This window comes from Macrotis lagotis, chromosome 3 (assembly GCF_037893015.1).
Source record: "Macrotis lagotis isolate mMagLag1 chromosome 3, bilby.v1.9.chrom.fasta, whole genome shotgun sequence".
In the NCBI taxonomy this organism is placed as follows: Eukaryota; Metazoa; Chordata; class Mammalia; order Peramelemorphia; family Peramelidae; genus Macrotis; species Macrotis lagotis.
This window is the reverse complement of record NC_133660.1, coordinates 1699169-1726592: the sequence shown is the minus strand read 5'-3', so window position 1 is coordinate 1726592 and position 27424 is coordinate 1699169. Positions and strand designations below refer to the sequence as shown.

The following is a 27424-nucleotide window of genomic DNA, read 5'->3' as shown; positions in this document are numbered from 1 at the left end:
CTACTTCCAGAGCTGAAGAGAAATCAGAAATTATAGTTAATTATAGCTGATTTTGTCTATGATATTTCTCATTGTGAAAGAATTGAAATACTTAATGTTTTTATTACATTGCTAATACTGTATATAATATATTATAAAATATAATTATATATAGTAAATATATTATAAAATATAATTATAAAATAACTTGTATATAATAAATGGAAATATTTTTGTTTACTTAAGCCTATGAAACTAGTTAGTTTGAAAAGTAAAATTAAAAGCTTAGGAGGGAAAAAGGATTTATCTTGTTTATTTTAAATACTAGGCCTTGGGCTCTTAGAGAAAATGTACATTTCAATTAATTTATGAGAAAATTTTAGAATAGATGGATTTAGAATGGGACTTAATAGAAAAAAATGAGTCAGAAATAGTTAATAGAGTGGTACCTAACATATTTAATCTATATATGCAAGATTTGTTAACACATTTCAGTTTTGATTTGTTCTTCAAAATCTGAAAAGATAGTGATGATATGGAGGCATAGACTAAGCATGTTTTTCCATTGAAGATCAACTATAAGAGATCTACAACTTAATTGTGTCAAAACTAAATAGAGCTCATGTAGTAATGAATTCAGAAGCAAAGTAATGAAACAGTGAAGACAGTAAGGGGTTTGTCTAAGAAAAAATTGTGGGCATTTTTCCTACACTGATGTTATACTATTGTAAATGTGGTGTTACAACTACTTTACCTCATTTTAGTTCTGATACCATAAACAGGGGAGGACATATCTCATTTTAAACAACGAATCAATGAAAAGACTTCAAACTAAATATAGAAAGGCTTAGAAAATCATTGGATGCAAGGAAATGAATTTGATGAGGGGACTCTTAGGAGTCTAGAGATTGTTTTATACCCTCTGATAGCCCTGCTTTAACTAAATTGAAATGGTAAAGAATTCCAGAAATTGGAAACTGTTTATCTTTTAGGAAAAAAAAAAATAAAAACTGAGCCGTAGAAGATAAAATTATTAAGGAGTAGAACTGACCCTCTGGAGGTCTTTGAGCAGATGATCTGGGTATTGGTGGTATCCTCCACACTAATAGGGCAGTTCTGAAGAAGTGCGGGTTTAAGGGAAGAAATAGAATGAGTAGAAATGAATTTGAAATCTGGGAATCTGGATTTCAATCCATGTTCTGCTATTTAATATTAATTGTGCTTGTATATGACTTGCATATGACATTTTACTCTTTTGGACCTTACGTTCTACATCTATAAAATGAAGATTATACAATTGAGAGTATAAAAGATGGATTAAAAAAGAATAAGATGTATATGAAAAGGAAAGGGGAATAAATGAGGAACTGAATGAACTAGGGAGTAGTTTACAGTGCTATGAATTCATCAACTGCATGCTGTATAAATGAAGAGGCAACTAAATTTTCCTTCAGAGTCTATACATTTCATGAAGAGGTGGTGAATAAGAAGCACAAAACTCTTTTATTTTCATGGGGTTTTGGTTTTAAACTTTAACCACTAAAGTATACTATTTGGTTTCACTTTATAACTATTCATGGGATAAGTAGGTGTTTCAGTGGATAGAACACTGGCCTTGGAGTAAGACAGGAGTTCAAAACCAGTCTCAGACACATACTAGCAGTGGGACCTTGGACAAGTCACTTAACTCTGCCTCACATCCAGGGCCATTTCCAGGTGTTCTGATTCATATCGGTCACTGGACTCAGATGACTTTGGAGAAGAAAGTGAGGCTGGTGACTGAGCACAGCCCCTGTCACTCAGATTCAATTCATGTGTTTGTCATGACATCACCTCCCTGATGTCATGGTCTTTTGTGAGAATAAATGCCCATCATCATCATCATCATCATCATCACAACTATTCATTATTATTAGCTATTGATTTAATTTGGAAGGCATGGTTACTGGAATTGTGTTCCCCTGACTATAAAAAATGTCACATACAACTGTGGGAATATAATCCATGCCCAAGCTTCATATAAATGCAAGATAACAATGACTTCATTAAGAACATAAATTTGTTCTATGCCATTATTCCAATATTTCTGGCTCTGGCCATCAATTTCCTAGTGTATTAATAGATGAATAAAGTTACAAATAAAAGAAGCATGATGGGTTGCAATTGAAGTACAAAGACCTTGGTCAAATCAAGCCTCATTTTCCTCACCTATAAAAAGTAATTTAGACTAAATCATTTGCAAGGTCTTTTCCACCTCTGAATCTATGATCCTATAATAGCTCAATAAAAATGACTTTTAAAAATGTTGTAATTTAAACATTTTATAAATACAAACTTCCAATGGATATTTTTCAAAAATATTTCAAACTTTAATTAGTCTTAACTTTGTACAACTAGACACATATTTAGGAGATCTATTATAACTTTTAAACCACTCACTGAAAATGAATTTTAATTTGTCATTTGTCTTGACATAATTTGATCTTATCTTGATTTGCTAAAACTGAACAGTTGGCACAAAGTCAGGTAGCAGTTTTCCCACCATAAATCTTTCATTGCTGTGACTAAATTTATTGATAACCATTTTTCACTTAATCTAACATTCACTTGGACTTATTCTCTTCTAGGATGAGCACTTATAACATTTGCAGTTTGTTAATTTATTGTAATGCATTTCCCTGAATAAATACTTTTCAGCATACATGTAGATATTTTCAATAAAATGAAAAAATGAAGTTATTAATCAGTGAATAATATCTAATGTGCTGTGTATAACTTTGCCTTTTTACAATACTATTTATATAGGAGGAGTAAAAGGTAGATCCTAGTACAAATACAGTATAAAATTATTGGCAACTTTAGACAATGGCATTCCACTAAAGACATGGGGTTTTTCTCTCATTATATGTTTCCCGACTTGCATTATGAGTTAAAAGACCTCTATTTATATGTTGGACACCAATCCTCATTGGGTGCACTTCACTTAAACTTACAAAGATGGTATTTCTATTAAATCCACAAAAACCAAAACATCATAGTATTAAAATGCTAGCCTATTCCCTTAGAAGATTATTCCTTTCTACAAATTATTGTTCTTTCACAATATAAGTAAAGTCTTAGAAAGATGTGTGTTTAAGGGGTGGCTAGGTGGCATAGTGGATAAAGCACCAGCCCTGGAGTCAGGAGTACCTGGGTTCAAATCCAGTCTCAGACACTTAATAATTACCTAGCTGTGTGGCCTTGGGCAAGCCACTTAACCCACTTTGCCTTGCAAAAACCTAAAAAAAAAAAAAAAAAAAAAGATGTGTGTTTGAATTAGGGTTTTGTTGTTATTGCTTTTTTTTGTTGCTTTAATTTTGGGAAGTTTTTCAAAACAAACTATCACCCTACCTGGGGATTATGGTTATTAGCGATCTCTTCTATCTAAAAAGGTAGGGGTTTTCTTGCAAGGAAATGGGGTTAAGTGACTTACCCAAGGTCACACAGGTAAATATTAAGTGTCTCAAGCCAGAATTGAACTCAGGACCTCTTGATTCTACCGTGTCACTTTTGAAGCACAAATTACACAACTATATCTTGGATATAAACGGAAATGATTTAATGGGGGCAAAAATCTTTTCCTCTTTCTCTGATATAGATTTGCTATCCAAGATATTTCAGAGATACATGTTCAAGGGATATGAACAGACTTCTTAAAAGAAGAACCTAAAATTATTCACAACCACATAAAAGGCTTCAAATCACTAATAAAAAGAGAAATGGAAATCAAAACAAAACTGAGGTTTCACTGCATAGCCTGCTTATGGGCAAAAATGACTAAGTAAGACAAAAAAATGTTAGAGGGGTTATATGATGGTAGCCACAATAAGATAATTAAGACCAATGTCTTAAGAATGAATTAATTATGAATGCAGAGGTAAAATAGAATTCTATCTTGTTCAGTCTCTTTCCCAGCATTGCCACACTAAGACATTGTTTATAGAGCTATGGAATGGTACAACCACTTTGGAATTATGTAAATAACTAAGTAAAATATTCATATCCTTCAAAATGGAGAATCCATTATTAGACTAATACCTCAAGGAAGTCAGTAATAAAGGGGGGGAGCTTATGTACTTTGAAATATTTAAGAAAGTTTTGTGACAGCTAAGAATTGACAACCATGTAGATATCCATCAATTAGAAAAGGGTAAAAACAAATATTGGTATGTGAATATAATAGAGCATTACTATGCTGAAAGACGTGATGTATGTGATATGAAAAGAACAAAAAAGTAACAATATAGTACAATATATAAAGTAATGACAACAATAAAAGTGGAAAGCACATCAAAGTATCAAAAAATCAAGAGAAATGTAACAAATTTATAAAGATCAAGAGGGAGTCAAATGAAAATACATGAGAAGACACCCCCTGCCCCAAGTTAATCTTGTACATAGTATCATATATAGGGAGTTTCTGAGGTTGAAGAGAATATTAGACTTGACATTTCTTGATTTATAGCATGTCATTCTGACCAATGTCTTATGAATGAATTAATTGTGGATGCAGAGCTAAAATAGACATCTATCTTGTTCAGTCTCTTCCCCAGCATTGCACCTTATCACTCTTTCATGTGCAGAACTAAGTAATCTGAAAGCCAGCTTTTATTTCTCAAATTAGACTCATTTTCTAAAATGAAAGCTTAGTTAATTCAAATCTTTAAGGACAGAAGAATATTTTATAGCCAATATTTGAGATTTATGATGTTTTTTAAATCCAAATTTTAAATAAAAAGTAATTTTAATGTCACAAGTAAAAATAAATCATCCATGATATATTATCAAAATGCCTTCAAATATGCATTAAATTATATCAGACCAGTGCTAGACAATCAGATTTCAGAAAATATCCATTAAAAGGTCTAGGACAAAATAAGAAATAAATGAAAGCACTGGGAAAATGTTTCCATTAAAAATTTTCTTCTCTTTTCTTTACTGAGAAAATAATGTTTGCTTTCCCTAGTTTACTGTCAAAGCAACTGTGTACTGCCCATTCCATTTACTGATAACATATGGTTTCTAAATTTCCAAAGCATTTGTAATTATTCGATTTAAGGATAAAATGAGTTATTCTATGCAATTCAATTTTTAACTGCTAAGAAAGTTGTAAAAATTGACATTAAAAAGAAAACCAGTTGCCTCACCACCTTTTTAACTGTGAAAGACTATACCAAATTAGTTAGAGACAGTGAATGGGAGGGGAAAGACAGTGAAATTAATTGTAGAATCAAAATTCTTAATTTTTGCCCAGTAAAAAACAATATGTCAAAAGTATCATGACAACCAATGTATCAATTACCCAGTAGGCATTACTCTGACTAGGTATCTGGATGTGGGAAGTAGGGATGCTGTCTGACTCATTAACTGGGAAGTATAACATGCTGTTAAATTATACACAGGCCCTGCCAAAATCAGTTCTCTCAGGCAAAATAGCTAGTTGTGCTTTTCCTAAATGTAAAAATCTCTATTGCTGCTAATTTCCAAATGAAAGAAGCAGATAAATGGGCCTTTGAAAAAATCATTAAAGAAAACATTTATGAGTAATGCCAGTTTGAACTGAAAATAATGAAGATGTTGCTACTTTCTCTACCAGAATAACAAGCATCTGGGTCCTATGTCGGGGAAATAATAGGGCCTGAGTGACAAGATCCCTTGGTTCCTCAGAAGGTCTTGCTAGTCAAACTTCCCTTTTCCTCATTTCTCAAGTATTGAAAACAGGCTATACTTGTGTAATTCTATAATATTTAGGAACTCAAGAAAAAATGAGTTTATATATGAGGCTCTGTCTTTTAGCTTGAAACCAAATAATTCATTTGTTGAAGAAACTTAAATTTCATATAGCTGCTTGCAAATGATAAGAAATCTCAGATGGGGTTCTTTTTTGCCCTTTTTCTAAATGTAATTTCAAAAGATGCATTCATTTGGATTAATCATGATACCAAATTTCAGGACAGAATTCATAAATTAACAAAGGTGAAATAGTTCATTTTCTTGATTAATGTATTTATATCCCAGGATCTTGCTTATTTTGCAACAAGAATGAATCAGTTTGATATCTGACTAGTGTCTCTGTGATCTAGTAAGACACAAATGATAACATGGTGTCAGAACAGATGGAACCCAATGCCACTTTTACTCTATGGTTTATTTGTTTTCCTAGATTCATATATACTGAACATTTGCAGTTTCCCTGAAAGCACATGCATTTTTTATTTCTTGGTGAGGCACTGATATTAAATTTAAAATTATGTAAAAAGCATTTACTTGAAAATGAGCCAAAGTAAAGTTCCTGAAACTGAATACTGAATGAAAATGTGTGTGTATGTGAATTTGTTTCAGTGTCTTTCCATGGATGCATGTATATGGCTTAAGAAAATCCAATTTCATTAGCAATAAAATTTTCAAATATTTCAGAGTAACAAATTTCAGAGTGTATTATTTATTTCTTCCTGTTAGAATTACTGCTAATAGAGAATAGCTTTAGAAATACTGATCACAGCAATAATTCTAGTTACTTATGGAACTTTAATGGAAGATTCTTAAATGAAAAAACTAAGCTTGTTGTTTACAAACCAAACTTAGAAAAATGGAATCATTTTAGACACAAGAGAAGACCACAGCTGGTGAAATAAGACAATATGGATAATTACACCATGGGTGAATTACATGGAAACACTGAGAAAATACAAATTTTATGACAAAAAACCCAAAACATCTAAAGGCTAGATAGACAATCTGAGTGAAGTGAGAAATGAGTGAAACCACTCAACTTCCATTTCCTTGGTATTATGAAATTCATGAAAAACACTGTCAAAAAAGAATCAAAAATATGTGGTACTAAAGGTGACTTTTTCACAAAGTGTACTAAAATAATCATTTTACTATGGCATGCCAATCTGTTCATCCAAATACCTATGTAGAAATCTGGCCACCAAATTAGGAGCAATAAGTTTAAGAATTTTAGCTGTCAAATTCATATTAAGGTTTTGAAAATATCTTATTAGCACCATATTTTATATTATTAAATTCAAAACTTCATACACTAGCCAAAGTAAAGATTATTTGAGAGTAAATTTCACAGTTCACAAGGTTCACTGTCAGGATCTACCAAGTCTCTCTCTCTCTCTCTCTCTCTCTCTCTCTCTCTCTCTCTCTTTGGAGGAAGGTTTAAGGGAGAAGGCTATGAAATTGAAATGAAGGCAAAAATCAAAAATCTTAATCAAAGCATAATTTCACTATAGGTATGCGCATGCATAGTCTTTGCCTTAAAATAGCTTTACTACCAACAATGTAGGAAATCAAAATGAATCACTAACAGCCTCAGACTATCCTTGTTACAAATGCTACATTATTTCCTAGGTAACATGTAGCCATACTATATAGGCATATACATAGATATATATGTCCAACAGTTAATTATTCAATGGCCAGAATATATATCTATATTCTGAGAATATTTCCATAGATAAAAAAGGAAAAATCATTCTGTAAGTATTAACAAATATTGATTACATAAATGCTACATACAAAGCACTCTTCTAGATTATGTGTATAGAATGAAAAAAATCAAAGAGTTCCTACCATCAAGGAGCTTACGTTCAACTGTGGGGGTACTATACATGCCCAGGTAAATAAATATAAAATATAACAAAGCAATTTTAAAAGGAAGATAGCTTGGAATTTAAGGAACTGTCCGACATGGCCCATAAGTTCTGGTTTGATGGAAGCTAAGGATTTCACAAGAGAAAGAGAAAGAGAATATTTCAGATACTTGGGGAAAGGTTATGTGTACTCCTCACATTTCTCAGGAGAGTGTCGGAATATCTAATAGATGAATGGCAGGCCAGTTTGAAAAAGACAAAGAGTGAGAAAATGAGAATCACCTATGTTTTAGGACTATCAGTTTGTCAGCTATGTGCATGAACTGGGTTATTTTTGTAATAGGATGAATTAGCTAGGAATGATTTCGTTGCTAAGAGAACCTTTCCCCTCCCACATAACTTTGCTAATTTTATCTGTTTTGAAATATATTTGGGTTCCAGTATTTTGAAGTTCTTATCATAATCTCCACAGCTATAAGGAATACCACCTCATTTAACCTAAAGGGTTTTTTTTTAATTTAGATTATTTGATCACTAAACTTTCATAGGGACTGCAAAGGTAATATACATATAGCAGAGCAGACTGCAACAGTATTCTTTTTACTCAATTGTGTGACAGGAAAGATATATCCAGATCTAAAATAACATTAGCAAAATATAACTTCAACAAGAATATTCTCTATATGTGGGCTTATAAAAGTTACAGAAATGGAAAAGGAGTTATATATTGGTAGCTATTAATCTTACCTCAGATGTACTTTTTTCGGGGAGGGGGGGAAGAGAAAGGGAATAAGGTCAAATTTTTTTCCTTAACACTTTAGTATCTTTTCTTTCAGATAATTTAAATTTTAATTCCTTAATATTACTGTGATGTCTCACAATTGTGTTGCCTCCTAAATAGGCCATGTCCAATCTACCTATTCTTAACTTCTTTGTTTTCTTTAGCACTATTTTTGTGCCCTAATGGAGTAAATTTAGTAGTTAAAGAGTACAAATGTTTTGGCTTCACAATCACTGCTGGAGAAATCATTTTTTTGTAAAAATTGTACTAGCTCTTTTGTTTTCTTTTACTTTTTGACCTCTTATTTTATTATTAAATACTATTGGGATGACTCTGCTTAGTATCTTACAAAGTATAACATGAATTTTATTCCCCCTTTCTCAGCTTCCATTGTTTTTAGCTCTTGTTGAGGAAATGCTCTTTGACTCTATCATTATTTTCCTATATGAGATTTTACAAACAAGCCTCTATCCCCTCTGCTTGACATGGAGACCAAATGTGTGCTCACTGAAATAATTTCTACTCCTCTCCCCTTCATAATTGATTTATATCAGCTAAGCTTCAGAAGAACAAGACAAAAGTTAATGCATTGAAGCCACTTAGTATTCAATTTATATGTTGATTAATTATGTGTGTGTGTGTGTGTGTGTGTGTATGAAAAGGGACACATTTGTCTTAATAAGTTATCCATATAATTTCTCAACCTCATCCTCTGAAGCATATTTTAACTCATAAATTATAACAATTTCCATGGTGATCTTTTTTCAAATGCTCTCATGAGCAGCCCCATATGAAATGAGCAATTCCATGAGCTTCTTTATTTGCCTTTTCTTTTTTTTTTCAAGGCAAACGAGGTTAAGCGGCTTGCCCAAGGCCACACAGCTAGGCAATTATTAAGTGTCTGAGACCGGATTTGAACCCAGGTACTCCTGACTCCAAGACTGGTGCTTTATCCACTACGCCACCTAGCCGCCCCTTTATTTGCCTTTTCAAGGAGATCCTGTGAACCATGTTTTTTTTAAAAATTTTATTAGCCTTCCTTTCCCTTTAACTTGTAACAAAAATGTCAAATATGATATGATTTAATTACTGTAATCTAATCTAATAGTATGTCTTCCTGGGATTTATTGGAGAAGCATCTCGGACTTAGAGTACCAATAAGTTTAATGTTTGTAGACAGTTTAAAACCTATAATTCTTATTACTATTTATCTATTTTTGGTGACTCTGCTACTGTCCCTGAAGGGGGATACATAGAATTGAGGGGTGAATTGTGTTTTCTTTCTTTCATGAGTTGTCAGAGTCAAAACTTCATTATTTAATGACCAGTCTGTTAGGGATAACCTCTCATCATTTAAGGTGGCCTTTGGAATGACTGGATGATAGCATTATATAGATATGGGCTTATAAAAACTTATAGAACTGGGAAAAGGGGCTATTTGGGTGAAACTCATATGTATTCATTTGCACATACACAAATATATATATATATATACATATATATGTATATATATATTCATGAGCTAAGGGAATTTTGTTTTAGAGCATCACACCATGCAATGATCACACCAATGCCTACCACAGTAGAATTAATGTGATTACTGTTTTCAAAATAAGAGGCAGAAAGTGATTTGGGAAGATAGCAAGATGTCCAGAAAAGCCTTGAGTTGAGCATGGATGGCTAAATAGGATATGAAACATGGCCTGGGGGCAGATATATATGATAAATTAGGCTATTTCATATTCACAGCTTTACTCCAGCAACTGAGGAGTAGAGTGTCTCGAAGTTCAGTCCACCATTGCAAGTGAAGAGAATGATATTTAGAGACAGCCTGTTGAGGAAGTCACCTGAAACCTGTGCAATGTAGCAGAATATTCTAGGTTTTGCATTCCACTGATAAAATCTGGGAGAAACGGGTCACCCTTATCATTTTAGCTCAGTGTGAGCATGAGTTTAGTTCTGCTCTTTGATAGACAGATGCACAAAAAGGCAGATAGAGATCTACTTTGGTCTAATGATGTTGATTCCATAGGTGTCAGTTCATTCTCCCTTATTCATTCTCCTATTCATCTCCAGTTCATCTCCTATCCGAAGATACTTTCAGGAGAATTGAGCAGGAAATCCATCCACGTGAGCAAGTCAAAGAGAGAGTCCAGGTTAAATAAATTCCAATCTTTTGTATTGTCTTTAAACACACTTTCTTCTTTCCTTCCTTCCTTCCTTCCTTCCTTCCTTCCTTCCTTCCTTCCTTCCTTCCTTCCTTCCTTCCTTCCTTCCTTCCTTCCTTCCTTCCAAAGGCAATGGGGTTAAAGTGACTTGCCCAAGGTTACACAGTTAGGCAATAATTAAGAGTCTGAGGCAGGATTTGACCTCGGGTCATCTTGACTCCAGGGCTGGTATTCTATTCACTCTGACACCTAGCTGCCCTGACACAACACTTTCTAAATCATGGCTCCTTCTCTACACTAAGCACAATTGTAAAGGTTGTACTAGAATAGTGCTAAATCATACTTTTCAAAATTCTTACTTTTTTTTTGAGATCTTTGCAATATTGTATCTTTAAAAAAAAATTAGAGGAAAGTTATAGAGACCAATTATATTAAAATGTGTTTTATACTGATTCCATGACCTCTCCCCACTCACCTTTTCTGATTAGTTTTAGTAAGTTTATAAGTAATCTTGTATAGAAAAACAATATCAGGAAATAACTTAAAGACTGTGCCATTGATCACAGAAGCAATTATAGTTACTTGCAAAATGCATCATAAAATGACTGCAAAATCGGGGGAAGTCTACTAGGCCTTACTACCTTAATGTGAGGGTGATGATAAAGGCTATGATGTATAAGCCTAAAATAAGTTCCAGAAATCTGCACTAAATGTTGATAATAATGTTTGACTTTGAAATGATGTAAATATGCTTGGGAACTATCCAAGGCTGGATAGATAAGAGTTAGTATTTCACCAACCAGACCCATAAAACCCTAAAAATGAGACCCCCAAACTACTGTTCCCAAGTACTTTTCTGTCTCTTAGGAGGAGTGCATGTTGTTCTAGAGTCCCTAACGCTAATCCCATCTCTTCCCCTTGATGCCTGCCTTCACCAATCAACCCAAATCAGTTCTCATATTGTCTGCCTTTTTAACACTGCCCCACATTGTTTGTTGCTGTTTTCTTTGTTTTTTTGCTCATGTATCATCCAAATATGATTGAATTTTCTTCTTCCACTTTGGTCTTCCCAACTAATATCCAGAAAATTGTACAGATCTACCCCAATTTGACTCAGAAGGATACCTTTGTCATCCCATTCCTTTATTCCATTAATAATTTATGAATTAATTATTAATCTACCAATCAAGGGATTTGATTGATGTGTATGACATAAAGTAAAACTATGAGGAAGAGACTAGTAGATGAAGATATTTTGAGGAAGAAGTGGATATATAAGGGAAAATAAAATCAAGGAAATATAAGAGGAAAAGCAAAGCTAACTCCTCTTTTTTGCTCTTTCTCCTCATTCTATTGCTGGATTCATGTTTTTAATCAAGAATTTTAAGTTGTAGGTGTCTATATTGAACAAACCAACAATTATTAAGAAGCTATTAAAGACAAAATTCTGCATTAGTCATTGAGGAAGGGGCGTCTAGGTGATGCAGTGGATAGAGCATCAGCTCTAGAGTCAGGAGGACCTAAGTTCAAATCTGGCCTCAGACACTTAATAATTACCTAGCTGTGTGGCCTTGGGCAAGTCACTTAATCTCACTGCCTTGCAAAAACTAAAAAAAAAAAGAAAGAAAAAAAGGAATTGAAGAAGACAAAGAATATTAGTCAAAGAATTTGTGTTGGGTAGACTAAACAAATTCTCAAAAGAAAAAAAACCCAAACCAAAAACAAAACATAATTAACTGTACATCTAGAGAATCAACATTCATCTATAAGAGTTCCAAGGAGGAAGAAATTCTACTTAATTATGATCTTTGATGGAAAGTTATCACCTCTATTATTAGATTATTATTATTATTATTATTATTACTATCATTATTCTATTACTATTACTATGTATGACAAAGTTAATAAATCTAAACCTGGGAGGTTAGGAACAGGCAAGATCTACTCTAAAGGCAGTTCTTTTGGGGTTTGTTTTTATAAGGCAATGGGGTTCAGTGACTTCTCCAAAGTCACACAACTAAATAAGTATTGAGTGTCGGAGACAGGATTTGAACTCAGGTTTTCCTGACTCTAGGACTAGTGCTCTATCCACCAGGCTGGTCACCTATCTGCTCCTCTAAAGAGGGTTCTTAGAGGAACAAATTCTCTTTTCCTGAAAGTTGACGTGCTCAGTAACTTAAAGGAGTCACAGTCCTTTCTCCATTCCAGTTCCTTTAGCAATACATCTGAAATAATAAACCCAACTTCACTTGCAGAGTGATTATTTTTAATGATATTAATAACTGACATTCAGAGAGTTCTCCAAAATTTGCAAGGTGATCATCACCCTGGAGTCTCACAATATCCAACTTAGAATTGTATATATTATTATTTCGATTTTTTTTAGGTTGCTTTTTTGCAAGGCAAATGGGGTTAAGTGGCTTGCCCAAGGCCATACAGCTAGGTAATTATTAAGTGTTTGAGATAGGATTTGATGACAGGTACTCCTGACTTCAGGGCCAGTACTTTATCCACTGCGCCACCTAGCCACCCCATTTGGATTTTTGAGATGAGGAATTTGAGGATCAGAGAAAGTGAATATCTTGTTTGCAGTTATACATCTGGCAAATGAGACATGTTAGCCTAGATCTTCTTGGCTCTAAGACCAATGCTCTTTCCATTATACCATGTAATCTTTTTTTTTCCTTTTTTAAATTTTATTTTATTTTTAAAAAATTTTCCCTGGCTACATGGAAAAACAAGTTTCAACATTTACTTCCAAAATCTTGTGTTCCAAATTTCCTCCCTTCCTCCCCTCCCATTGTACAGCATGTAATCTATTGAAAATAAGACACCTTAGTTTCTCCATGAGTAAGCTAAGAATATGATACTCTTTGCCACCCATAGTCATGCAAGGATAGGAGGGAAACACTGAAACACCTTGTCTTCATTTCTTGAGATTTCAGTTATCTGATAGTTCTGGGTAGAGATTTAGATTCTAAACCAGAAAAGACAAGCAAGTCCTTGCTGCTCCCTAATTGCAAAGTACTGGCACTAGGGACAAAAGTAATAATGTAAAATGCAATTATTACCTTTTGGGGGGACAATTAGTAACTAATGAATTTTAATGAAGTCCCATTAGCAGCTGGAGTTTAACAATTTTTAAAACCAGTGTGGTATTGACCTCTTCAGATATATGATTATGATGGGGGCACTTTTGAACAGTTTGAAGGAACATTTGAATTAAATAAGAATGATTTGAACCATTATTCCATCTGAACATATTTACTTACCAGTCAGTCTGATGTCCTTTATATTGGATATTTAAATAACTCAACAAAATTTCCCAGAACAGTTTATATGGGAAGTAATTCTTTATACAGAGATAGTGAAATTAAAATACGGGAGAAGCTGAAAGGAAAAGTTAATAGCAGGGAAAAGAGGTCACAGAAAAAAGATATTTATTTATTTATTTATTTATTTATTTATATACACTATTAGGTACTCAATATTGATTGTTATTGGTGGTATTTTTATGCTTGTAACTTGACTCAGATTATGCGATTTTCAACTTCAAAATGACACTGGTATGGTATAGTGGTTAAATTTATATATTCCCATTTGAAGAAAGTTCTTAGAAAGTGAATCAATATGGGGGTGGGGTGGAGAAGGACCTAGAGTTTGTCTCAGAGAGATTTTTGTTTGTTTTAATAGCTATTTAAAAAAAAAGAAAAAACTCTCATGTATATAATAACTACAAACACCCAAACAGGTATTATTTCTTATCTGGTCAAGGACTGACTTCCAGGTTTCCATGACAACCCAGTTTTCACAATGCTCTCCTTAGGCAGCTACTGATTACACATTGAATTGTATTTGCATTTGTGATTAAAGAAGAGTATAAAAGGACTGAGCTAAAGAATTTTAAAAGGCAATAAGAGGATAAAAGGCCTTTCAATCAATGTTTCTCAGCAACTTTAATTAAAGAAAATAATGAAAGGGGAGATGCTGGAATTTCAGAAACTTTTATTTAATGGTTGACTGACTGTTAAAATAATACTAAATGTAGGTGCAGGCAGTAGTCTGTACCTCCAAGAAATTACAGGTATATAATATTAGTTATTGGGAACAGTTAGACTTTTTTTTTAATTTTCTAGTAATGGTCCATGTAGTTTCATGGGAGAAAATATATTCTCTTAAATATCATATTAAAATGAAGAAACTTTAAAAATATTCAGTATAGCATAGTTGATCCAAATTGCTTATACTTTTAGATGTAACAACAGGATCTTGGAAGCCATCTAATATCATTCTCTCTTTTATAGATAAGGAAAGTGAGCTTTAGAAAGGTTATATAATTTGCTTCTGATCACACAGACAGAAACAAATTAGGAGAGACAAGATTTAGAGCCACATCCTCTGAATCCAAGGTCAATTGCCTTTTCATCATACGACCGACCCATATTCCAACAACTCCAAAGGACAAAGCTTATATTTGTTCATCTCCAACTTAGAGGAAAAGAAAACATTTATTGTGTTCAGAAATGACTATTTTGTTTTCTTCTTAAAAGTCTGATGCAGATCGTTTTTAAAATACTGATGATGACTCACTCTGGAAATTTAATAATCAAAGGTCATATGATGAGTATATTAAGGTCTGGAGGACATGAAATGGTGCATAGGAGTTTATTGAAAATTATAGAGATTATATTTTGAAATTTAATGAATCAAAGTGGGGTAAAAATTTTATCTCATGCAATACTTGGTAAATCCTCGATAAAAGGTAAATTTATACTTAAATCAAATGCAGTTGCATTGAACTGGGTGATTGTGGTATTATGTCCCTCTGATCCATAGACTACGGAAATATTATCCCTCAAAAATTTGACAGTCAACTAAAGGATCCAACATTGCCATTTGAGAAAACCACAGAAGGGTGGGTAGGGCCCAAAGAGACCAGTCCAGTTCATCACTGAAAAAGAGTTTCTGGGGCAGTTAGGTGGCGCAGTGGATAGAGCACCGGCCCTGGAGTCAGGAGTCCCTGAGTTCAAATCAGGCCTCAGACACTTGATAATTACCTAGTTGTGTGGCCTTGGCCAAGCCACTTAACATCATTGCCTTGTAAAAAAAAGAAAAAAAGAAAAAGAAAAAGAGTACCTTCTACAACACGACCAACTAATATCAAACAGTAATTTATACTTTGAACAAGACTTCCACTGGAGGGTAGAGGCATAACCAGGACCAGACCTCTTATTTTCACCAGAGGATTTGTCCCATAGACTGAAGCTTGCTTCACTGGAGCATCATAAGGCAAGATAATCTTCAAGGGGGGGTGGATCTAGGGCTGTTACCCACCTAGGGTCCTATTGCCATTGTGCTCCTATTAGCATTATTCTTGCCAAGTAAAACTGTGCCTATATTGAGCAGGCTGCCTAGATGTAGTCCAGACAGGTATATAAGCCCCAGATCATGGTGATCAAAGGAAATTGGCTTCCACCCCCAGTCTTTTTTTTTAAGGCTTTTGCAAGGCAAATCAGGTTAAGTGCCTTGCTCAAGGCCACACAGCCGGGTAATTAAGTGTCTGAGGCCGAATTTGAACCCAGGTACTCCTGACTCCAGGGCCAGTGCTTTATCGACTGTGCCACCTAGCCGCCACCACCCCGTCTTAGAGAGTCCGAGGTGTCTGTCTATCCTCACCTCCAAATGTAGAATTCCCAAGTACATCTCTAATGAGGGGGTTGTCATTACTTCTTGAGGCAATCAACTTCATTTTGAAATGTTCTAATTGTTATAAATGTATTCTGTACATCAAATCTACATTTCTATTTGTATAATTTCCAGCCAACATTTTTAGTTTTATTTTCTGGGAGAGGGTTCATATAAAGAAGCTTAATTCCTCTTCCATGTGCTAGCGTTTTAAAAATTTGACTACAAATATTGTGCCCTATCATCATGAGTCTTCTCTTCTCCCAGTTAAATATTACCTATCATCTGATTCTCATAGGATTAAACTGAATGGCATTCATCTCCCTAGTCACCTTCCTCTGGATATCATCCAACTTATCACTGTCTTATCTTAAAATGCATTGTTTAGAAGCTAACATAATACTCTAAATCTAATAGCAGTCAAAAGAAACAACTTATTAGCTGCTGAAAACCATAAATTAGCTAAACAACCAATAAGCACTATATTCTTAGAAAAATACCTATCTTTTTAAAGTAAAGAAAAAAAATGAAAATGAAGCAATAGATTGCTTTTTTTTTTTTGGCAAGGCAATGGGGTTAAGCGGCTTGCCCAAGGTCACACAGCTAGGGAATTATTAAGTGTCTGAGGTCATATTTGAACTCAGGTACTCCTGACTCCAGGGCCGGTGCTCTATCCACTGCACCACCTAGCCACCCCAATAGATTGTTTATCATATAGTTTTTGATAACTATTCTCAGCTGAAAGGCATAGTAGATAGACTATCAGACCTGGAACCAAGAAAACCTGAGCTGAAATCTAGCCTTACACACTTACTAGTTATGTGCTTTTGGGCAAACTTAACCCAGACTTAGCTCATTTTCTTCATTTGTAAATTAGCTAGCAATAGCACCTACTTATACCTAAAGAATCTTTAAAAATCATCTAAAAAATTACTAGAAACAATTAGCAACTTTAGCAAAGGCACAGATATAAAATAAACCATCATAAATCCTCAGCATTTCTATATATTACTAGCAAGATACAACAAGAACTAGAAAGAGAAATTCCATTTAAAGTAACTTAAGACAATATAAAATATTTGGGAGTCTACCTGCCAAGGCAGACTCAGAAACTCCATGAAAACAACTAAAAACAATTTTCACACAAATAAAAATCAGATTTAAATAACTGGGCAAATATCAACTACTCATGGACAGGCTGAGTTAATAAAATGACAATTCTACCTAAAGTAAACTACTTATTTAGTGCCTTAGCAATCAAACTTCCAAAAAATTATTTTAATGAGCTACAAAAAACTGTATCTAAATTCATATGGAAAAACAAAAAGTCAAGAATATTCAAGGATTTAAATTAAAAAAATTCAAAAGAAGGTGGCTTAGCCTTACCAGATTTAAAATTATATTATAAAGCATCAGTCATCAAAACTGTCTGGTAGTGGCAAAGAAAAAGGAGTGGTGAATCAGTGGAATAGACTAAATGCAAAAGAGATAGCAGGAAATGATTATAGTAATCTACTGTTTGATATACCCAAAGAGTTCAGCTTCTGGGATAAGAACTCTCTCTTTGATAACAACTGTTGGGAAAATTGAAAGTTTGTATGATAGAAACTTGGATTAGACCAACACCTCATACCCTATACCAAGATAAGATCCAAAAGGGTACAGGATTTAGACATAAAAGAAAACATTTAGACAAAGAAAATTAGGAGGTCAAGGAATAGTTCACATGTTAGATATATGGAGAAAGAAGCAGTTTATAACCAAGGAAGAGATGGAGAACACTATTAAATTAGAAAGCTTTTGCACAAAAAACCAATTGTAACCTAGATCAAAAGAAATATAGTAAAATGGGAAACAATTTTAACAACTAGTATTTCTGACAAAGGATTCATTTCTAAAATATTTAGAAGATTGAGTCAAATTTATAAAGAAAAAATAAGCAATTCCCCACTTGGCAAATGGTCAAAAGCTATGCAAAGGCCATTTACAGGTGAGGAAAACAAAGTGATCAATAGTCACATGAAAAACTGCTCTAAATCTTTACTGATTAGAGAAATGAAAATTAAAGCATCTCTGAGGTAGCACTTCACACCAATCAGACTGGCCAATATAACCAGAAAGGACAATGATCTATATTGGAAGGGATGTGGGAAATCTGGGACACTAATACATTGTTGGTGGAACTGTGAGTTCATCCTACCAATTTGGAATTATGGCCAAAGGACAATAAAAATGTGCATAGCCTTCAATCCAGCAATACCACTACTGGACCTATATCCTGAAGAGATCATAAATGAGGGTAAAAACATCAATTTACAAAAATATTCGTAGCAGCTCTGTTTGTGGTAGCAAATATTTGGAAATCGAGTGAATGTCCATCAATTGGGGAATGACTAAACAAATTGTGTTATTTATATGTTATGGAATACTATTGTTCTATTAGAAATCAGGAGGGATGGGAATTCAGAGAAGCTGGAAGGATTTGCATGAACTGATGCTGAGTGAGAAGAGCAGAACCAGAAGAACATTGTACATCTTAACAACAATATGGGGTGATGATCAACCTTAATGGACTTGCTCATTTCACCATGCAATAATCAGGGACAATTTTAGGGTATCTACGATGGAGAATATCATCTCTATCCAAAGAAAGAACTGTGGAATTTAAACAAAGACCAAAGATTATTACCTTTATTTTTTTAAGTTATCTTATGTGTTATGTAATTTTGTTATCTCTTAAATTTTATTTTTTCTTCAAGGATATGATTTTTCTCTTAACACATTGAATTTTGATCATTGTATAGCATGTAAAACAATGTAAATATTATCATACTGCCTTCTGTGGGGGATGGGGAAAGGGCAGGGAAGTTGAGGGGAAAATTGTAAAATTCAAAACATTACAAAGAGTGATAGGTAGAAACTACTATTGTACAATAACTGGAAAACAAATAAAATGTTTATTAAATGTTTATTAAAAATAAAGAGCTGGATAAACCCAGAAAAAAATTATAGCACCTAGTTCCAAGTGTGGTTAAAAGGTTAAAATAGGATAAGCACTACATAGATGGTAGATATCATTAATAGTAGTACTAAGAAATAAGATAAAATAAAAATTAAGAGCAATGAGTTTCTTAGGTATTTTAAAACACCACAGCTAATTCCCTCTTTTCACTTTAAATTAATTGCTATACAATGGTTTCCAGTTTTTATTTGCCTTTTTCCCTATATTACAAAGCCTGCAGAAATTATATTTGAGCACTGACTTCATTGCAAATATCAAGGTGTGGTGGAATAACTCTAATTTTTTTGGGAGAGAGGGAGAATATTTGTTTTTTATAAATAATAACAGTAACTGACTATTGAAGCAATATGATACAGGGAATAATCAGATGGTTCAAGTCAGAAAGATATGGGTTTAATTCCCATTTCAGACATACCTTGATAATATAATACCAGATAAGTCACATTCACTCAGGGCTCAGGCAACTGTCTTGACTTCTATCAAACAATTTTTTTTAGGTTTTTGCAAGGCAAATGGGGTTAAGTGGCTTGCCCAAGGCCACACAGCTAGGTAATTATTAAGTGTCTGAGACCGGATTTGAACCCAGGTACTCCTGATTCCAAGGCCAGTGCTTTATCCACTGTACCACCTAGCCTCCCCCTCTATCACAGAATTTTGTACCTGCCTTGGTAGTTAGAGTTTCCTCAACAGGAGTTCTGCATTTCAGTGAAATCACAGATCTCATCCCAAAACAGTAACCCATGATCAGGGGCAGCTAGGTGGTGCAGTGGATAGAGTACCAGTCCTGTGGTCAGGAGGACCTGAGTTCTAGTTTGACAACAGATCCTTAATAATTACTTAGCTCTGTGACCTTAACCCCACTATCTTGCAAAAACCAAAAACAGTAATCCATGGTGTAAAAAACAACTCTATAAGCCAGTACAGGCATTATTATCCCCATTTTACAGAAGGATAAAATGGCTTGCATGCTTATAATCAGTTAGTAATAGAGTTAGTATTCTAATTCAGACAAAAGCACTAATTATGAATAAAGGAGAGACAGCCTCCAAGCCAAGAAAGTGTTCAAAATCTGTCTCTTATGAATATGTGACAATGTCTAAGCCACTCAACTTTTCAGTGCTGTAGATAACTCTTAGTTTCAGGGCAGGTGATAACCTGCAATGCAGAAAGGAATTAACTCAACTGGAAGTTTGTTTTATCAATCACAATTCAATCTCTATTTCTAATCCCTACAAATAAAAATGTATTAATCATAAAATTTACCTCAGCATACATATATTAATGCCCTTCTCCCTTTAATAGAGCAAAGTTCTTTGAGGACAGGGGGAATTTTGTCTGAAACCAGCCCTCAATGCTATGGCTGATCAGCTATCCTGAAGCTCTCAATCAGGATAGTCATTTTATCAAGAAAGGAGCTGATGGAGTTAGAATTTTGAAGAATTTTTCTCTGTATTTTTCAATGGTTATGAATGATTTCAAGTTGCATTATATTTACAGATAAGAATATGTCTTCATTTTGTCTTGTAATTCTGGAATTGAACAATCCCAAGCTGTTTTTGAACAGAACAAGAGATTTTCCACATCAAGAAAGTCAGATTGTCCAAAGCCAAGGAAGTGAGAGTTCCAATATCATCCACTTTGGTTGAAGAGTGACTGGACTTTCAAAATGGTCTTAGGTTCTAGGCATCGCAATATAGGAAAAAAACTGGTAAGCTAAAAGGAATACAAGGAAGGAAATGGGCATTGTCAGAGTGTCAAACAGGATGAAAATGGAAATTTTCACCTGAGTAAGAAATTGGTGGGATATTTGCCCAAGATATATTTAAAGAGTTTCTGACAATCTATTATATTTCTCTAAAGAAAAATAAATGTATAGGCAGCTCAGAGGCAGAGTAATTACAGGGTTAAACCTGGAGTCAGGAAGACTCAACTTTTTACCTTCCAATCTGTTCTCAGAAACTTTATGGCTACGTTACCATAAAGAAGTTGCTTAATCCTATTTGCCTCATTTTTCCCTTCTATAAAATTAGCTGGAGGAGGAAATGGCAAACTACTTCAGTATCTTTGCCAAGAAAACTCCTGACAAAGTATCAGACACAACTGAAAAATTGTAGAACAACAGCATAGAAAAAATGAAGGAAAAGAGGGATATACCTATGGTCAGGAAAAATGAATGATAGGTTAGTGAAAACGGATCCCAGGATCACTTGAAGAGTGGCTTTATTTTCTCACATAATTCCATAGAGAATAAGTTCTGTGCAAAGTTTAAATCTAGAAGACCTCAGCTTTGGTCCTGCAAAAGATATAATCCTGATTCAATGAACCAAAGTGGCCAATCAATTAATATACATTTATAAAGTACCCACAATATGTGGGGTATTGTGCTAAGTGCTAAGGATTCAAAAAAAGAGGCACGAAATAATTCTTGCCTTGAAAAAAACCCACAATCTAGTAAAGGATATATATATAATAAACAGAAAAAATTAACAGAAAGAAGGTACTAGATTTAAGAGGTAAGGGGAAAGGCTTCTTATAGAAGATAGTATTTTGCTTGGAAACCAAGGGTGGCAGGAGGCAGAGATGAGCAGAAAAAGAGCCTTCCAGACATGGGTGATGGCTCAAGAGTGAAGAGACTGAGAGGCTTGTCCAAAGAAAAGCAAGGTTAGCAGTATTAATGGATAGAAGAATATGCATCAGGGAATAAGATGGAAGAATTCCTGAGTTATGAGGATGCTAGGCTATGAAGTGCTTTGAAGCCAAGCAAGAGTTTTTGTATTTTTATCATGGAAGTAGTAGGGAGGAGTGGTAACATGGTCAGACTATCAATTTAGAAAAATCACTTTCTTGGCTGAGTGTGGAGGAAGGATTAAAATGGGGAAGAGATATGATGCAGGCACACCCACCAGTAGGTTATTACAGCATTTTAGGTAGAGGTGATGAAAGCCTGCAACAATGGCAGAGGAGAGAAGAAAATATATTCAAGATTTATGGTAAAGCTGTAATCAATGGATTTTGGCAACAAATTTGATATGGGGATGGAGAGAGAGTGAGCAGTTGAGGGTAACTTGTAAGCAGAGGGAGAATGATGATGTTTTCCACAGAAGGAGGGTAAGTAGGAGGGCAAAGGACTTAAGGGGAAAGACGAGTTCTGTTTTGCATAGTGAGTTTAAGATGTCTCCTGAATAATCAGTTTGAAATGCCTATAGGAAGTGGAAGATATGAGACTGAAAGTCAGCAGGGAGGTTGGGGCAGGAAAGGTAAATTTGTTTTTTTTTTTAATTTTTCTTTTTTTCTAATTTATTTTTTTATTCTCATTTTGTACAAATTTTTTTTTACATTAATAAAATATTCTTGTTTACAAGTAAACAAAATACCCTTCCTCCCCCATGAATATAGATAGACTTGCTTGGGCGAAAAAAGTAAAGGGGAGAGAAAAAAATTAAAATAAAAAAAAATAATAGCAATAATTGTAGGTATGGCCAGGTGGTACAATGGACAAAGCACCAGCCCTGGAGCCACGAGTACCTGAGCCCATATACACCATCATAAACCCAACAATCACCCAGCCGTGTGACATGCAAGCCACACGATCCCCACTGCCCTGCAAAAACCAAAAAGAAGAAAAAAAAAAAGAGACCCAAAATAAAATAAAATAGTAATGATAGTAGGGGTGGCTGGGTGGCAGACAGAGCATTGGCCCTTGAGCCAGGAGCACCCGGGTCCAAATCAGGCCCCAGACACCCAAAGATTACTGTGCTATGTGGCCCCAGGCAGGCCATCCAGCCCCACTTGCCCTGCATCCTTCCCCAAATAATAATAACAAAAAAATGTGCTTTTGTCTTTGTTCCAACACCAACAACTCTGTCATGGGTGGATCTCATTCTTTATGATAAGTCCATCACAGAAGTTACTTCCATATTTTTCCACCTTTGCCATTGCTAATTGCAACTCCCTCCTTTCTTATTTCTCCACTACCATGTACTCTATTTTCTCTCTCCTTTCACTATGACTCTGCTGTAGGGTCGCTGAGTGGTGCAGCAGACAGATCCCTGGTCCTGGGGCCAAGAAGCCCTGAGCCCCCATACCACCCCTTAGGCCCAGCATCCACCTGGCCCTATGGTCCCAGACAGGCCATCCAATCCCAGCCCCTTGCATGAAGTAAGAAAGAAAATGTGTTATATCTGACCACTCTCCCCCCATGGTCCATCCTCTCCTCCTTTATTCACATCCCCACCCCTTCCCCCTGCTCCCTCCTCCTTCTTACTCCAGATGTCTATACCCCATTGAGTATATATGCTGTTTCCTCTCCTAGCCATCTCCGATGAGAGCAAAGGTTCTCTCATTCCCACTTGCCTCCCCCCTTCCATATCATTTCAATAGCTCATTGTAATAAAAAAAATCTTATGTGAAATATCTTGGACTATTCCCCCTCTCCTTTTTCTTTCTCCCATTACATTTCCCTTTTTTAATATTGATTCCATTTTTGCACCATATTTTATCTTCGAGTTCAGCTTTCTCCTGTGCTTCAACTATAAAAGCTCTCTCTACCTGCTCTATTAACTGAGAAGGTTCATATGAGTATTATCAGTGTCATTTTTCCATGCAGGAATACATGCAGTTCATCATCATTAAGTCCCTCATATTTCCCCCCTCTCCTCCAATCTCCATGCTTCACCTGAGTCCTGTATCTGAAGATCAAACCTTCTGTTCAGCTCTGGCCATTCCAAAAGGAACATTTGAAATTCCCCTGGGTCATTGAAAGTCCATCTTTTTCCCTGGAAGAGGACATTCAGCCTTGCTGGGTAGTTCATTCTTGGCTGCATTCTAAGCTCTTTTGCCTTCCGGTATATTGTATTCCAAGCCCTACGAGCTTCCAGTGTAGTTGCTGCTAAGTCCTGTGTGATCCTGACTGCAGCTCCACGATATTGAACTGTGTCCTTCTGGCTGCTTGTAATATTTTCTCTTTGACTTGGGAGTTCTGGAACTTGGCTATGATATTCCTAGGGGTTGGTTTTTTGGGATCTCTTTCTCTGGGGGATCGGTGGATTCTCTCCAGTTCTATTTTGCCCTCTGCTTCTAGGATATCAGGGCAATTTTCCTGTAGTAATTCTTTGAAAATGATGTCAAGGCTCTTTTCCTGATCATGACTTTCAGGTATTGCAATAATTTTTAAATTATCTTTCCTAAGTCTGTTTTCCATATCAGTTGTTTTTTCAATGAGATATTTCACATTTTCTTCTAATTTTTCATTTTTTATTGTTTTGAAGTATTGATTCCTGATTTCTGGTAAATTCATCAATCTCCCTGAATTCTATTCTTTGTCTGAAGGATTTGTTCTCCTCAGGGAGTTTTCTTATCTCTTTTTCCATCTGACCAATTTTGCTTTTTAAAGCATTCTTCTCCTCAATAACTTTTTGAACTGTTTTATCCATTTGACCTAAGCTGGTTTTTAGCATGCTATTTTCTTCAGCATTTTTTTGGATTTCCTTGACTAAGCTGCTGACTTCATTTTCATGTTTTTCCTGCATCTCTCTCCTTTCTTTTCCCAGTTTTTCTTCCAACTCCCTCATTTGATTTTCAAAGTCTTTTTTGAGCTCTGTCATAGCCTGAGCCCAATTTCTGTTTTTCTTGGAGTCTTTAGATGCAGGAACTTGTGCTTCCTCATCTTCAGACTGAGTATTTTGATCCTTCTTGGGCTCATTTGCAAAATATTTCTCAATAGTTTTCCTTTTGTTTCTCTGCTTGCTCATTTTCCCAGCCTGGGCCTGGTTTGGGGTGCTTCCTGAGCTTTTGGGATACTCCCACAAGTTTCTCAGTGTGTGGGGCTCTGTCCTCCCTCCTGGTCTTTGAATGACCATAAGTGCCCCCCTCTGCAATGGGGCTGAGGTGGGGGGGGGCCTGCTGTTCTATGGGGGGTCCTAGACTTCGATCAGGATCTGAATGTGGTCAGAGCTGCAGAGTCCTGTTCCAGGGGCAGAGGACCAAGCTAGCAGTTTCTCTTTACTCCCCTCCCTCAGCTCAATGGGCTCATGCCCTGAGGGCTCCTACTTACCAGCTCCGCCTGCTCCTGTTACCGGGTCTGGGCTGCAGAAAGACCAAGCTGCTCCCTGTGTGCCCTGAGGGCTGGGCTCCACGTGCTTGCTCTGGCAGAGGTCCCCCGCTGTTCCCCCACTTTGTGCTCGGTGCTCCTCGGGGTGCAGCTCAGGAGACTCCCCCGCTGCTGTGAGCTGAGGCTCCCAGCACCCTGGGGCTGCCTCCAGGAGGCTGAAGTTCTTTGGCTCTGGTGGGCCACCCCTCTGGTAGGCCGCCTCTCCGATCCCGGGGAGCAGAGCCTTTCTGCTCTCTTCCAGGTTACCTTGAGTAGGAGAACTGCCTCACTGGGTCCCTTTGTGGGTTCTGTCTCTCAAAAGTTTAGTTAGAGTCCTTAGCTGATTAGTTTTATCAGAGAGCTCCTAAGACTCAATCTCTTCTAGTCGCCATCTTGGCTCTGCCCCCCAGGAAAGGTAAATTTGATAATCATCAACAAAGAGATCACAAAGTGCCTGAAGAAATTACCAGATGAAATATTATAGAGGGAGAAGAAAAGCAGGTCCAAGACATAAATCTGTTCAGCAGATAGGGTTAGAGGGTAAGGTCTATCAGGAATTTAGTAAAAATGACAGAAAAGGAAGAGAACCAATAACTTAGTTGAATCTCAAAAGCCTGGAGAGAAGTTTATATGGTTTGTGGGGGAAAGGGGTGAGGGGAAAGCAGAGTCAAAGGCTGCAGGAAGTCAAATATAATAAGATTTGAGGAAAAAGTCATTGGAATTGGCAACTGAAAGCTAAATCACTGATAACTTTGGAGAGGACAGCTTTGGTGGAATGATAAGGTGAGAATGATTTAGGTGTTTCAGGGATTAAGTAGAGAGTGAGAGGACATAGACAGTCTTTTCAAAGATTTTAGTCACTAAAGAGCAGAAGAGATATAGAACAAAATAGCAGGAATGGAAGAACTAAAGGGGTTTTTTGTTTTGCTTTTCTTTGTTGTTAATTTGTTGTCTTCCTTAAGGAGTCCTGGGCATGGTTGTAGGCAGTACACTTTTCAATGCTTAGGTTGATCAAGAATAGTAGAATAGGAATTACTCCCCTCCCTCTTATATATACTATATATATATATACTATATACTTATATATATATATATACTACTTATATATACTACTATATACTACCCACAAAAGAGATTCTTTCATGGATTGATGACAACCAAGGCTTCCTTGGACATGACTGTCTATTCTGATCTTGGAAATGTTTTCTTTCCTCTTTGGCTTTTGACCTCTTTGGCTTCTCAAACTTTCATGAGGTTGCAACATGGGAGCACGGAACTAGATTACACAGTCAATGAAGAGTCTGGTACCATAGGAATCTTTCTACAGAGGATTTAACCCTGTCACTCCAGCCCTCATTCTCTCTGAGATCCGATTGATGAATACTCTGACTATATTGGAGCAGCTTCTCTAGTTCTACACGATGCTATAATTTTCACTCCTATGTTTCTGCCACAGGAATATAACTCTTCTTTCTCCTTTCTCCACCACATACATATACTTTCCAATTCTGGAATCCTTATCAAATCAATTGCCATTGATAAAGGAAATAATGTGTCAATCTTCTTTCTTCACCACATAGGACAAGCAAGTGAGCTGAAGCAGTAGGGTGCCCTGAGGGATAGAGAGGAGGCAATGTGTGAGACCAGCCAAGTCATCACCACAATTACCACGACTTTGTCTACTATCTCTCTCTATTCCCTAATGGAAACAGTATTGGATCCTTAATCCAAATGTCTTGGGGAAGAACAGTGCCCCAGAAACAACCAGACCTGCCTAATGCTCAGCTCCTGTAACTCTCATTAAGGAGAAATATTTGTAAAAAGAGATCCAATTTCTTCATAACCACCAGTAACAACTACAAATCAACTGTTCAGGTTATCAAGTAATGGCAATACCCTGATATCAGTTTTACTTTCAGCCCAGCCCTCACAGTTATAAACTTGGCTATCACATTCTTTTGAGAAAAGGCTAATCATTTTCACCAACTTCCAACTAATCTCCAAGAGAAGGCAAGCCAGCCTAGTTGAATAGTTGAAGCAGCAAAACACTCTGAAGCA

The 27424-nt window shown here is 35.6% G+C and overlaps 1 protein-coding gene across 3 annotated transcripts in view; it reads right to left on the bottom strand.

The window, feature by feature from the left end:
* Positions 1 to 27424, bottom strand: part of GRID2 (glutamate ionotropic receptor delta type subunit 2) — a 1800826-nt gene that overhangs the window by 912220 nt on the left and 861182 nt on the right. The gene's annotated exons all lie outside the window — the stretch shown is intronic.